At 48.2% G+C, this 15,452-nt stretch overlaps 1 long non-coding RNA gene across 1 annotated transcript; it reads right to left on the bottom strand.

Moving 5' to 3' along the window:
* Positions 1-7,630: 7,630 nt before the first annotated feature.
* Positions 7,631-15,255, bottom strand: LOC309375392. The gene is made up of 3 exons (XR_014170899.1): positions 15,070-15,255; positions 14,502-14,624; positions 7,631-7,769 (listed from the first exon to the last, which is right to left on the bottom strand). It is a non-coding gene; the product is annotated as an uncharacterized lncRNA (long non-coding RNA).
* Positions 15,256-15,452: the final 197 nt, after the last annotated feature.

The following is a 15,452-nucleotide window of genomic DNA, read 5'->3' as shown; positions in this document are numbered from 1 at the left end:
GAGAACAGAAGAGGGAGGGAGGAGGAAAAAGTCAAACCCAGGCACCAATTTCTAAACAGCTGCTCTTATAATCCCCAGCTGGCACAGTTCAGGGGTAAGGAGGTACCTGACGCAGCTGGTCTTTCAGCAAAGCCGATGGAAGGAGCCCTGCTTCCTGCTTCTTCCGCTGGGACAGCCTGATGGAGCTGGATGGAAGGTGCGAATCAGGGATGCTTGCATGAAAGTGTGAACCAAACCATATTACTGTCCCGTCCCTACATGTCACTGAAAACTAAAGCCCCCACACTCTTCCCCAAAGGGTTTTCTTTCTGACATAGTGTTGTGCATGTCTTCCCTGACTGCATTTCTGCCCATCCTGAAGCCATTGCAGTGCAAAAGCCTTTCTCCAGAGAAAGGCCCAGTCTCCATTGTACATTTAAAGCAGTATCATAACACTTTACACTCATCTGGCTTCCTCCAGATAATTCTGGGATCTCTGCTTTGTTAAGGGTTCTGAGAGTTGTTAGGAGACCTATATTATTCCACTGGCAGAGCTACAATTTGCAGAGTCCACTGGGAAGAGGGAACCTTGGAGCTAAAATCCAGGCAACCGCCGCTGCTGCTGCCCCTTTTCTCTTTTGTTGTTCATGTTGTTATCCTATTAAAAGGTACCTTAAGTAGTTTCTGTATAAAAATGGGTTATATCGACTTGATCTTATTGTGAACCTTCCCCACCCTATGGCCTGTGCAAAGGGTGGTGTCAGAGCCACCCGTCTGGTCCCAGCTCACAAGAGACCCAACTCCAATCCGGTTTATTTACAGAAAATCTTTATTGAAGATCATGGTTGCGTTTACACTCCAACTTTGTGACTCTACGTCTGTACCGTTAGATCGCTGAAGTACCCTCTGAATCTGTCCCGCCTCTGCACCAATTTAAGAGGCTTGTGCTGGACCACCTCTTCCTCTCCTTCCTTTTCCGCAGGGTCTTCCTGCCCCCCTGGGTTCCCCCTCGCCGGGACTCGCCCGAGGCTGAATCCTCTGACGCCTCCGCCCCCCTCCTTCTCGCTTTGGGGCCGGGCTCCTCCCCAGGGCTCTCCTCACTTCCGCGCGCCTCTACCTTTGAACTTGGCGCGCGTACGTTGCTTCTGACCTTTCTCTCGACCGCTACACTGCTCCCGGTGCTACTCTCCACCCCTTCCGGCTGAGCGTCCTGCTCCGATCTTCTCCCCCTGTCTCCTTCACGCTCTGCTCCCTCTGACACCCTGGTAACTCCACCCCCTTCACTCCGTTCCGGCTGAGAAGCTGGCTCCTGTGTCCTACTCCTACTGAGGCTTCTCCCTTCGCCCCCCTGTTCCTCCCTGCTTCCCCCTTGGCCCCCCTTTGGTCTGACCAGGGGGGCTCCCTTCTGGGAGTCTTCTGACTCACTGGACAAACTCATGGACGACCTTTGGTCATCGTCATCCTCCTCCTCATCTCTCTGGGATTCTTCCCCCTCGCTCTCTGTCTCCTCCCCCATCTGCTCTTCTCTCCCTGAAACCCTGACATCCATCCCCCCCTCGAAGCCCCCCCTTCCCCCCTCCCGCTCGTCGGGTGCAGGTCGTGGAAGCTGCGGCTCTTCGGGGGTAGATTCGGGATACAGGTCGTCTACTTCAATTTCCTCTGCTGGCAGTTCTGTGTATGTGCATTCGAACCCGGGTTCTTCACCCAACGCGGTCTCAGTCTCTTCACCCATTGCTACTTCCTCTGGTGCTGCCCGCCAAGGACCCATCATCCACCTCTTACGCCATTCCTCCTCTGGTTGCTCCTCCCACCAATAAGGGGTTTTCGTGTCCACTCCCGAACACGATCCCCTGGGCGGGCTTGATTCTGGTGTTCTTTCCTCGGGGGAAGAGAAACCCCTGAACGTGCTATCTGACAATGTGGGCGTGAAAAGCCAGTCATCAAAGTACTCAGCTGGCATGGGTCTATGTGGGAAAAGTGCATGGAACTCATCTTTCAAAAGGGGTTCGTCTAACGCGTAGCCTGGCACCCAACTATTGGCAGTGGCTGGGGTGCCCTCTCTGGCGAGAAAGTATTCAACTCCCTCTTCCCCCCATCTCGAGTCCAGTATCTCTGTGACCTCGTTGAGTGGTTCGGCCCTAGGCGACCCCCCCCTCTTGGGTGACTCTTTGCGTGGGTCTGGTACTGTTCCTGACTCTTGAAACCTGTGTGGGGCTTTGTAGGGAGTGAGCACCGACCTATGAAAGACCGGGTGCACTCTGGAGCCTTCTGGAAGGGCCAGGCGAAATGCTACAGGATTGATCCTAGCCTCAACCTGGTATGGTCCTAGCTGCCTGTGTTCTAGCTTCTTCTTGGCTAACGATCTGGCTGGCATCGCTTGGGCCGCTAACCATACCCAATCCCCCACCTGGATGTCCTCTCCCTCCCTTCTGTGCTTGTCCGCCTGCACCTTATAGGCCTGTTTGGCCAGCTCCAAATGTCTCCGCAGCTCCTCGTGCACCTCTTGCAACTCTGCTGCGAACTGGTCGGCCTCTTGAGGCACCTCCCCTCCCGGTGCCATAAGCCTCGGAAAGGTTCTGGGATGACGGCCATTGTTCGCGAAGAACGGCGTCACCCCCGTCGATGCGTGCTTCGTGTTGTTGTAGGCAAACTCAGCCATCGGCAGGTAGTCCACCCACGCTGCGGGTCGCTGATTGGCGTAACACCTCAGGTACTGCTGCATGATCGCGTTGACCCTCTCTGCTTGGCCGTTGGTCTGTGGATGTCTCGCCGACGCTAGGTTGATCTTGACATGCAGGATACCCAGAAGCTTCTGCCAGAAGTTGGAAACAAATTGGCGCCCCCTGTCGGACAGGACGGACTGCGGTAGTCCATGCACTCTGAACACGTGGTCGATGAAGAGTTTGGCGGTCTGTTCTGCCGTCGCCACCTTGGCACAAGGAATGAAGTGCGCCATCTTGGTGAACAAGTCCACAACCACCAGTACCGCCGTCTTGCCCCTGGAGCTGGGTAGGTCAGTAACAAAGTCCAGTGCTACCCTCTCCCACGGCTGCTGTGGCGTTTCCAGCGGTTCCAACAATCCCGCCGGCTTCTGGTGTACTGGTTTGGATCTTTGACAGGTGTCACACCTGGCGACGTAATCCGCCACCTCTCCCCGCATCTGGGGCCACCAAAAGTCCCTGGCCACTAATTCTAGTGTCTTCTCCTTGCCGAAGTGGCCCGCACTGGGAGCATCGTGCAATTGCTGCAGAACCTTTGCGCGCAGTTTGTCGTTAGGCACGTAAAGGGCACCCTTGCGAGTTAAGAGTCGGTCCCGCAACTGGAACTCATCGCCGCTTTGCGACCCGTTGCGTAGCTCCTCCATCTTGGACTGTGCAAACTGATCCGCTTGCAACGCGCGTCGCACTGCGTCCAGGTCGACTGTGATGGCAGCGCACGCCCACGCCTGCGGTGCGAAAATGTGCTTCGCTGCAATTGGTGTCGTCTCCTCCAGGTATTGCGGTTTCCTGGATAGTGCGTCCGCTATAACATTTGAGTCCCCCGGGATGTATTCTATTTTGAAGTCGAAATCCGCAAAGAATTCTGCCCAGTGCATGTGTCTTTGGGTCTGCAGCTTTGCCGTTCGCCAATACTCTAAGTTCTTGTGATCCGTGCGGACCTGCACTGTGTGCTTGGCTCCTATGAGGAAGTGCCGCCACGCTTTGAAAGCTGCATGAATGGCCAACAGCTCCCTGTCCCATATGGTGTAGTTCCGCTCCGTCTTGCTGAGCTTCCGGGAGTAGAAGGCGCCCGGCCTCCAATTGCCGTGCGGATCCTCCTGCAGAAGGACGGCTCCCACCGCTCTGTCTGACGCGTCGGTTTCCACCCGCATGGGCCTGCCGGGATTCACGTGTAGTAGCTGCTCCTCGGAGGCGAAGAGGCTTTTAAGCTTCCGAAAAGAGCGCTCTGCCTGTTCCGTCCAAGCGAACTTCTTCTTCTTGGAACTGAGGGTGTCCGTGATTGCTGCCGTCTCCTTTGCAAAACCTCTGATGAATTTGCGATAAAAATTGGCAAATCCGATGAATCTCTGGACCTCCTTCCGATTGCGTGGGCTTTTCCAGTCCAACACCGCTTGGACCTTGACTCTATCCATAGCCAGCCCTTCGTCGGACAGCTTGTAGCCAAGGAAGTCCACCTCCGTCACATCAAACTGGCATTTCTCCAGCTTGGCGTACAGCCTGTGCTCCTTCAACCTCTGTAGGACTTCCTTTACATCCTTCTCGTGAGCTTCCGGCGATTCCGAGAAGATCAGGATGTCGTCGAGAAAACATACACACTTCTTGTAGAGGAGTCCCGCCAACACGTGATGCATAAATGCTTGGAAAACGTGGCTGCCATTTTGGAGACCGAACGGCATAACTCTGTATTCATACGTGCCTAGAGGCGTGAACATAGCAGTCTTCCACTCATCGCCCTTCCGGATGCGGATGAGATTGTACGCTCCACGCAAATCCAACTTGGTGAAGATCTTACCCTTCCTAACGGTCGCTAGGAGGTCGTCAATCCTGGGCATGGGGAAGGCCTTGGGCTTAGTCAGCCTGTTGATGAACCGGTAGTCCACAACCAATCTTTTTTGGGGCGTGTCCTTCTTCTTCACAAAGAAAACAGACCTGCCTCCCACTGCTTTGGATTCCCGGATGAACCCACGCTGCAGATTATGCTCTATGAAGTCCCTGAGCTCTTGCATCTCGTCCTCAGACATGGAATACAGCTTTGCAGTTGGCAGCTGCGCCCCCGGCACCAGGTCGATCGCACAGTCGTAAGGCCTGTGAGGCGGCAACTGGTCAGCTTCTTTCTCGCAGAAAACCTCCAAGAATCCTTTGTACTTGTGAGGCACTGCCTGCACCATGCCCAGTTGCAGCTGCTGCTCGGCCCCCTCCTCCTGATTGGTTTGGATGCAATGCTGAGCACAATACGATGAGCAGAAGGTGATTTGCCGCTGGTACCACGCTACAGCGGGACTATGCCTCTCCAGCCAACTCATGCCCAACACAATGGGTGTGTCTGACAGGTGGGTGACATTGAAGCTAATGACTTCTCGATGATTTCCAATCTGCATCACCATGGGAGGCGTCTGCTGCACAACTTGCCCTCCCAGCAGTTTTCTGCCGTCCACTGTGACCACATTCAGAGGCGTCGTTGCAGGCAGGAGTGCTATGCTATGCTGCTTGACAAATTGTATCCCCACAAAATCCGCATTGCTTCCCGAATCGATCGTGATGGGAACCTCCAGGGATTGTCCATTTGGCAGCTGAAGGGTTGCAGTGAGTTGCACTGCTGGCTTGGGTGGTAAAGGGTCTGTGCGGTGCAAGGATGCTGGGGACTGTTCTACAGATCCGCCTGGCTGAGCCCCAGTAGCTCCGCTTCCAGCCAGGCACTGTCGTTTCCCTGAGGCTGCTCTCTGTGCACCACTTCCGCTGCCACTGTTGCCAGAGCTGCAGTGTGCTTTTGGAGCCTCTGGGGGCACTCTTTGGCCATATGCTGTGCACTGTCACAGATGTAACATTTCCTGGTCCCTCTAGGAGGCTTCGCCTTCACTGCACCGGAAACAGGGGCTCTGGATGGTGTCTGAGCCCTAGCACCACCAATTTCCATCGGCTCTTCTCCTTGCCTCCCCAAGGGCGAAGGGTGCGTCCGGCTGAAGTCCCTGGGGACAAAAGGGGGGGTTCTCGCTGGTGCACGCGCCTGGGGTCCCTCCCCCTCGTGCCACGGACGCCCCTCATGCCGTATTCCAATAGCCAAAGCCCGTTGCACTAGGTCTTCTAGGGTCTGGGGTCTATCTCCCCTGGCGATCTCATCCTTGACGGGGGGGCTAAGACCTTCCCAGAAAAGATCTCTGGCGGGTTTACTATCCTTCTCCCAGCCCAACGCAGTTAGTAATGCAAAGAATTTAGAATGATATTGACGTACAGTGGCTTTGCCTTGCCGCAGTCCGTGCATCTGCTTGCGAGCAATATCCACATCCACAGAGGACTGGAAACAAGCATCCATCGCTTTAATAAACTCATCAGAATCGCGGCGGGCAGGGCCATCTTCGCGCCACAAATTGCGCAGCCAAGTCCTGGCCTCCCCATGCAGATGCGAAATTATGAACCCCACTCTCTCCTCCTCATCTTTAAAATCATGACGGAGCAAATGCAGTGCATACACGACGTCTGCCCTGAAGTTAGGGTAGTCTTCTAGGTTGCCATTAAAGTGCGTAACTAGGGCGCCCCCCCCGCCGTCCAAGTGCAACGCCCTCCGATCTGGACCCCGGAACCCCTGCCCTGCTTGCCTGCTCCCACCTTGTTCGCAGGTCCTGGCAAGTCTTGTCCAGTTCGTCATTCTTCTTCTGCGATGCAATGACTGCAGCTGTGAGTTCGGTAACCTGATTCCTCAGCGTAAGCAGCTGTTCCTCCGTGCTCATGGCTGCTCCCGTTGGTGAGCTTTGCAAAAAAAAATTTTTTGCGTTCTGTGGAGGGTACTTACTGTCAGAGCCACCCGTCTGGTCCCAGCTCACAAGAGACCCAACTCCAATCCGGTTTATTTACAGAAAGTCTTTATTGAAGATCATGGTTGCGTTTACACTCCAACTTTGTGACTCTACGTCTGTACCGTTAGATCGCTGAAGTACCCTCTGAATCTGTCCCGCCTCTGCACCAATTTAAGAGGCTTGTGCTGGACCACCTCTTCCTCTCCTTCCTTTTCCGCAGGGTCTTCCTGCCCCCCTGGGTTCCCCCTCGCCGGGACTCGCCCGAGGCTGAATCCTCTGACGCCTCCGCCCCCCTCCTTCTCGCTTTGGGGCCGGGCTCCTCCCCAGGGCTCTCCTCACTTCCGCGCGCCTCTACCTTTGAACTTGGCGCGCGTACGTTGCTTCTGACCTTTCTCTCGACCGCTACACTGCTCCCGGTGCTACTCTCCACCCCTTCCGGCTGAGCGTCCTGCTCCGATCTTCTCCCCCTGTCTCCTTCACGCTCTGCTCCCTCTGACACCCTGGTAACTCCACCCCCTTCACTCCGTTCCGGCTGAGAAGCTGGCTCCTGTGTCCTACTCCTACTGAGGCTTCTCCCTTCGCCCCCCTGTTCCTCCCTGCTTCCCCCTTGGCCCCCCTTTGGTCTGACCAGGGGGGCTCCCTTCTGGGAGTCTTCTGACTCACTGGACAAACTCATGGACGACCTTTGGTCATCGTCATCCTCCTCCTCATCTCTCTGGGATTCTTCCCCCTCGCTCTCTGTCTCCTCCCCCATCTGCTCTTCTCTCCCTGAAACCCTGACAGGTGGGCATATTAGATCAGATAAACAAACAAACAAGCAAATAAGCAAACACATTATATTTTTAATGCGTACACTACAAGCCATCATCAGGCTCTGCTGCAAAATGTGGAGTAGAAAGACCTTAAATGAAATAATTCAGTTTATTTTTCACAGTGTTTTAATTAACACAAACATGTATGCTGGTAGATAGCGCAGCTGTCCTGGAAGCCACAAATAATCAAAAGGGACTCAATGTGTGTACACCATATTCTCCAAAATATAATGGTAGAGGATTCTCAGTGGCTTTATTCCACCTTGGAAACAGCACCGAGTAATTTGGAATGCCACAAATCTCCAGGGAAATTCAGATGCGGATGCTGTATGAGGTCAGGTTTTCTGCCCTATTCCCTCTTGCCGAGTTCAAAGACGTTCACGCTAGGTTTCCGACAGAGTTTGCTGCAAGGTTCTCTTCTCGTTCTTCGGTTTTCTGCAGCTTCTGGTACAACACTGTCACGATTGCTGTGGGAGAGAAAGAGAGGACAAATGAACAAAGAGAAGCAGAATCCGAGGGAGATTGGACACTGTCCCCAAACGTAGGAAAGCATTTACACCAGAGATGGGAGAACCCCAAGCCACTGGCTTAATAATAATAATAATAATAATAATAATAATAATAATAATAATTTATTACATGTACCCAGCCCATCTGACTTGGTTGCCCCAGCCACTCTGGGAGGCTTCTAACAGAATATGACAGAAAACAGCAAAACATCGGACAAACTTCCTGATACAGGGCTGCCTTCAGATGTCTATGGAAAGCTGTATAATTGTTTCTCTCTTTAACAGCTGGTGGGAGGGTGTTCCACAGGGCAAGGTACCACTACTGAGAAGGCTCCTTTAATCCCCCCCTCAATATTTTTGTATACTTCTGTCAAAGTTACCCCCCACCCCCACCACCAAAAATGTGTTTTGGCTACATAAGCAACAGCATTTGCACCTCAAAATCATATAAAGGGAATGCAGTAGTTGATTATGTTCAGTAAACATCAAAGTAAGGAACTTTCTCAAGCTTTTTGTTTGCAATTTGAACTTTATACATCCATCTGACCTTAGTCCATTCACTGTGTGTGGGTCCCAGCTTGGTTTGTGGGACTACTGCACCGAAACCTTGCCTACTTCCCCGTACATAGCATCGCAGGAGAGGTCAGTTGTGGAACAGGTAGAAGAATGGCTGGATCGGTCCCTGCAGGAAGCAAGTATGAAACCACCACCCCTCCACTGGCTGTGAAGTCACCCCCTCAGCGCAGGGGGGGTCAATTGCACAGCCCATCCTTGCAGACATCAGGTTTCCAGCCACCACTGGCTGGTAGGTGGTGACTTCAAGCTTGTGGATCTCCATTCATGAAAGAACTGTGAAGGCCCCACCCACCTGTCCATCTTTTACTTACTTTATCAAACCTTTATTAGGCATTATGGAAATAAAACCTTAAAAGAGAAAATAACATATAAAAGCCTTGAAATATATATAAAAAGACAGCAGTTTGCTAAGTACATATATATATATACATATAGAGTCAGTGGTTTTCCTTGTTAACCTGCTCCTTGGAGGACTGCTGCCAAAAACTCGGCTACCCCCGCCGTTACCCTTTGGTCAACGTCGGATAGGTAGAATCCCACACATTCACCTTGCTGCGGTTCCAGACCACCCAAAAGAGGGGACAGCACGCGTTGACGGAGCGTACTGTACAATGGGCAATGAAGGAGAATATGCTCTACAGTGTCCGGGACATTCATAGAGCATCTGCAGAGTCTCTTGTTTCTAGGAATGTTTTGATATCTTCCCCTGACAAATGCTGAGGGAAAAACATTCAAGCGGGCCAGCATAAAAGCCCTACGTTGGGCTGGGATTATTAGTTTAGTGACGTAATTGGCTCTGCTATCTAAGATATTTAATTCATAGAATATGGGGGAGCAAATTTTGTTTACAGCTGCCATAATATTTTGTCTCTCGACATCCTTTAGTCTAGTTAGGATATTATGGGAAATATATTGCTCATTAGAATTGTACAGGGACTCCAGCTCGACACCTAAAGATTCAATCTTTTTTTCGAGGTGCTGATACCATCTTGATTTATAGGGGTCTTTGAGCAAATCAGCGAGCAGACTTGATGGAGGGCAGCGGAAGTGGCAGCGTAACCAATACTTTATTGAGGTGGACCATGCCCAATATTCCATTGTGTGTATGCCTATTTCTGCACACATTGTTTCATATTTGATCATAGCTGGGAGTCCAAGAATACGTCTCAGAAAGCTAGAGTGAATCTTTTTTAAATCATTGTTATATGCTTGGACCCATAGCGGGATTCCATAGAATATCTGGGATTGCACTTTTGTTTGAAATATCTGATTTGCCGCAGGAATAAATTGATTACCTTTCTGATAATGAAAACGGGCAACTGCTGATGAGATGCACTTTGCCTGTTGTATGGCATTTGTGCGATGGGTTGCCCACCCTAAATTGCTCTGGAATAAGATTCCCAGATACCTATAGATTTTCACTTGTTGGATTTCTTGCCCTCTTATTTTCCATTTCTCTAATTTCCAACCATTCGAGAAGACCAAAATTTGTGTCTTCTCATAGTTTATAGAGAGTTTGTTACATTCGCAATAGAGGATCAGTGAAGATATAAGACGTTTTAGACCCAAGCTCGTTAAGGATAGTAGGACAGCATCGTCTGCGTATAGTAAGAGAGGAACTGGTTTCTGATTAAGTTTAGGGGCATGTGATTCTATTTTCTGAAGGTAATCTGGCAAGTCTGATAAAAATAAATTAAATAGAAAGGGGGCAAGAATGCACCCTTGTTTTACCCCTTTCGAGATTGGGATGTCTGATGAAAGGTGACCTTTGATGTTAAGTTTGACTTGACAGGTATTGGAAGAGTGTAGATTTTGGATTAGGATCAATAGGCGCTGATCAATTTTTAATTCTGCGAGTTTCCTCCACAACTTTGGGCGGTCAATTGAGTCGAATGCACCACGAAAGTCTACAAAAGCAGCGTATATCTTAGATTGCCTTTGGGATCTGTATTTTTCAACCAGATGCATAAGAATAAGACAGTGGTCTAGTGTAGAGCAACCTTTGGAGAAACCTATTTGTTCTTTCCCTGGTAAATTTAGATTTTTCATCCAGGTAAGGAGTTTAGATAAGAGGTGCTTAGCGTAGATTTTCCCTATCACTGATAGAAGGCTTATCGGTCTATAATTCCTTGGTTCTTTTGGGTCGCCATTTTTAAAGATTGGAATAATTATTGATCTTAGCCATATCTCAGGTATGATCCCATATTTATCTATAAGCGTAAACAGTTGGGCTAAGGGTTCTGCCCACCAATCTATATAGGTCTTAAATAATTCTATTGGTAGACCGTCTGGCCCAGGAGATTTCCCCGATTTGAAATTTTTTACTATCTCTCTAATTTCCTCTTCCTCTACCCTTGGCCACTCCTGGAGTTTAATAATTTTATTTTTAGTGGTTTCATTTCCTTTAAGTTCACTATGTAGATTGTTAAATACAGATGTAAAGTATTGGGACCATTTGGATTCTGCAATTGGTGGTAGAGTTAGTTGATTTTCGGCTTTCAATCCTCCATACACTAAGTTCCAGAACGCTTTGTTGTTTTTACTCTGAATTGAGTCAAATAATTGTAGCCATTTTTGGGTTGCGTATTTCTGTTTCTTTTCGGCCAGAATGTAATGATATTTTCTTTTTTCATCAAGATAAGAGGGCTCTAGTTTAGTGCGATTATTTTTAAATGTTTGGCGCAGTTTTCTTTTTAGCTGGAAACATTCATCATCAAACCAAGGGCTAGCGGTATGTTTAAGTACCCAAACTTTAGGTGGAGTACTAAGCTCTACAAACATTTGGAAGATTTCATTATAAATTTTTGGAATATCACTGTAGACATTAGTGATCTTTAAGTTGGATAATACTTGTTTTCTCAAATTGGCTGTAAGTTTTTGCCCCACTGCTACACTCATTTCCTGGGACCATTTTAATTGGGTCATTTGTTTGTATTGAGAAGGTTCTATGGTATTGTACTTAGTGATTTTGGTTTCGTCCTTTAAGTTAATAGACAACGATAATGGCTGATGGTCGCTTTCAGTGCGCGTTCCAATTTTGAAGTCCATGATCAAATTTATAATATTATAAGGGACAAGAATATAGTCGATGACGCTGCATCCTCGGGGGGAGAAGTATGTAAACTCCCCGCTACTATCGCCTTTTGTTGAACCATTTACAATCTGCAAATTAAAGTTGTTACATAATTCAAGTAGGCGTAAGCCTTCGTTGTTAACAACCCTGTCTCTGGAGAATCGTCCTATTTTCAGGGCATGTGCGATATCATTATCAGTATTCCAATTTAGTTTGCTACATAGTTGTTCATTGTTGGTTCCTACTCTGGCATTAAAATCACCTGCTATTATCAGTGAAGCATTTGGGTATTTATCGGTCAAGTTTTCTATATAAGAGGTTAGTTGTGACCAGTTTTCACTGCTGCTGTTATTTTTGGTTGGGGGGATATAGACATTTACAAGTAGCAAAGAATCTTTGTTTTGGGTTAAAAGTAGAGCTTGTGCAAGTGGTAAGCATTCTTCTAGTTGCTTGATTTCAAACCCTAAGTTGTCTTTGATCATACAACAGAACCCTGCTTTCGGCCGGCCCTTCGTGTTTGTTTTCGATGCGGGTTTCGTATAGGAGGTGAATCCGTTGATTTTGATATCTCTAGTTGACCATGTTTCTTGTAGAAGTATTAATTCAAAATCTTTAAAGAAGTTCATTAGGTCTGGGTCTCCGCCTTTGTTTCCCCATCCTGCGATATTCCAGGACAGCAAGCGTAGGATCCGTTTTTGAGTTGGTGGCTGGTTGACAGCATTTAGTCATTCTAGTTCTGTTATTAAGTCTAGCGAGGGATTTTGTCTTGTGCAGATACAGCCATTTGTCGCTGCTTTCGGTGCGGAACATGGTGGTGGATCTCTTAGATTTTTTTTTAAAGTGCGGGAAATTAAAATTTCCTCCCTTTCTTGATTTTCTTCCTTAACTGTTCCTTGTTCCTGAGAAATTTCTGTGGCTGGTGGGCTGTTATGGACAGTTGGACTGTTTTCAGTCTCTACTTCCATTTCTTTGGCCTCATTTGGTGTTAAGCTCAGTGTGTCAGGTCTGTTGGAGGTCATCTTTTGTTCGGCAATGTTAAGGTCCTTTGTAGTACTTAAAGTAGGGGTACCTATTTCGTTTGGAGCTAATATTTGATATCTCAGCCAGGAATTTGTGGTTTCATTACTGGAGTTTTTCCTTGCCATTTCATATTCTAAAGGCGGCTGGATTTGAAGCTCTGCATCTATACATTTGAAAGTTCCATTAGTAGCTCTCTTTTTGACTATGCATTTTGGGGGAAAAGCTGGTAAGTGTAAAGTTTGATTGTGTGTTGTTTCTACTGCATTTTGTTGACCCTGTTGGTGAATTTCGGTCAATCTGTCCTGTAGTTTCGTCAATTTACTGAGTATGTTTATTTGTTCTTTATCTGGTAGCTTGGTAAAGTTACTCAGCAGATCTTCTTCTTCTGGGGCTGTCCAGTCTATTGTGTCAAGGGCGAGGTTGTTATTTGATGCTACAATCGCGTGGTTTGGGAGCTTGGATTTTTCTTGTGTGGTTTTCCGGGTAGCTGGCTGCGGTTTCTCCCATCTACTGGGTTCTTCCACGGGAGTAGGGCAGATATCGGCTTCTGGTGGAATGGCCTTGTTCATCTTGTTCTGTCTTTTAGATGCAATCAGTGGTCTGGGTGATATATCTTCAAAGTGTCGGCGCGGGATAATTCCTTTCTGGGCTAAATGAGCCTTTTCCCTTAAGAGTTTGGTTGGAATTCTATGGCTACCAAATCTTAGCAGTACTTTTTTGGAGTATCCATCGTTAGTAAGCCTCTTGACTGCTTTTAAGTCAATGCTTCCACCCTCAAGGCTAAGGAGCAGATTTAGATGATGTCTGGCCCAGAAAGGTGACTCCCAATAAGGTAGGGGCCCTCTATATGGAAAAATGTGGAGAACAATCTCACATGGCCTCAGAATCAGGTTGATTGAGTGAGGGGGGCTTCCTCTGGTTTTTGGCTGGTTTAGAGGCATAAATTTGTATTTGTTCTGTTTATCTCCAGGGCTTGTTAAGGATGGCAAAAGGGGAGTGAGTTGCCTCCTTTCATCTCGGTTGTCCAGCTTCTTGGAGATGTTTTGTAATTGTTCAAAGATTTTTTGAACTGTTTGAGCAGTCAGTAGGCAGCATTCCTCTAGCAGCTCCACCTTTCTATCAATTAGCGCTTGTGCCTCTGTTATGGGAGTAGTAGCCTTGTCCTCATTTATTCCTTGGGATATCTCTTCAATTGTCTTTTCATGCGAAGAGTTGAGGAAGGTTTTGGGAGGAGATACGTGCTGTTTTTGAGGTAGCAGGTAATTATCTAGATTACTCTGTTTGAAACCAGAGGACTCTGTGTCAGTTTCTGTATCAAGACACCTGAGTCTTTTGGCTCTTCTCATTGCTAGATTCTTCTTAAGTCGATGAAATCAGACTTCTAAGTGAAGTGATAAAGTGCTAAGGTTCTCAGGTCGCAATCTCGTTCAATTCTCATTCAGTCCAGGCTGGGCTGCTGCGAGGAGTTTAAAACTGGGGCCAATTATAGCACTCCTTTGAAGTACCCCCCCTTCTTCCCTGTTTGTTAAAACAACTGAGATGTTTGGGGGTCCACAAAGTTAGAAGTGGTTTTATGAATTTGTAGTTTTTAGGGTTAAAAGCCGATTAAAAGTCCTTAAGAATCCTTGGAATAAGTTTATCACAAGGAGTCGACGAGAAACTGGGAGGGAGTGCCTTAATGCCCGGAGGGGAATGTCTGAGAGCCTTCGTTAAAGCTTCATTAGCTTCTTTAAGTCCCGGCACCGAGGAGGATAAGATAAAATGTTCAAAAGCACAGCGAAATGGTGAAAGGAAATAAAATCCAAAAGGGGAAGGAGAGCCAGCAACATTTAGTCAAAAAATCTCTTTGAGCTCCGATAAGAGCGTCTTACCTCGGCGCCATCTTGAAGCCAGCCCCCAAACATCTTTTATTGCAAGGGGTTGGAGATTTCTAACCCACAACTTCAAAGTCAACAGAGGTCCTAACTCTACACAGTCCATCCCAAATCCGCAAGCATCCACCCCCTTTGGTTTGAACTCACCAGCACTGAGGAAAAGTGGGAAGCTAGCCCAGGCAAAGTAGAAGGACCAGCCACGGAACTCTAGAGGAACATCGCTAGTATATTTTCCTGTATACACAGACATTGCGATCATCATAGTGAGTGCTAGGAAGAAGCATACGAAGAAGAATTAATGCCACTTTGTTGCAGTGTGTGACTCTCCTTCTGCTCCAACCCAGCCAAGATTCGTTCGTTCGTTCATTCATTCATTCATTCATTCATTTGGTTCACATCCTGCCCTTCCTCCCAAAGGAGACCAGGGGGGCAAACACTTTTGCGATTTAAAAAATACAGTTAAAATGAAATAAAACCCTATTTAAAATGTCTAAAAGCAATAAAACACAACCGAACATCGAAAACAAATTAAGAACAGATGTAAGCAGATCATGTGAATGGGCATACCCCACAAGTGTCCTAGAAGAGCCAGGACCATCCCTTTTTTTTTAACATGACAGAATGGCGACTGTTTTGGTTGTTGTGATCTTGCATGATTTTCCCATGGAAAAAGTGCTTCTTTCAGGGCCACGATCTCACTGGGAAAAGTAGCCACCTGTCAGGGAACTGCCATCAGCTCAGAGGCAAGAAGTGGAAGAGCAGTTGTGTTACAGGGAGCCTCCGAAGATCATGCGAAGCAGCTCTTCAGCCGGTGAGGAGAGAAGCCACGCCTCCAGTGGGGAAGGGATGCAGGGATCAGAAGATGTTAGAGAGAGCCGCAACACCGAGCCTGAGCAAAGCGAGGGGGAGGCAGGTCCCCTTTGCCCACGCCCTCTCTGTGCAGTCTGTTTAAGCACAGAGAGGGGAGGCGTAGGATGGGGGTCAAAAGACTGCTATGTGGGGAAAGATTAAGGACCACCCACTCCCAGATTCTGCTAGTGACTGAGCAGACATGGAATTGAGACGCTCTGCACAATGAATGTTTTGGACTGATAATAA

Source organism: Podarcis melisellensis (genome assembly GCF_964234715.1).
Source record: "Podarcis melisellensis genome assembly, chromosome: 8".
Classification (NCBI taxonomy): domain Eukaryota; kingdom Metazoa; phylum Chordata; class Lepidosauria; order Squamata; family Lacertidae; genus Podarcis; species Podarcis melisellensis.
Note: the sequence above shows the minus strand (reverse complement) of the source record. Positions and strands in the feature narration are given on the sequence as shown.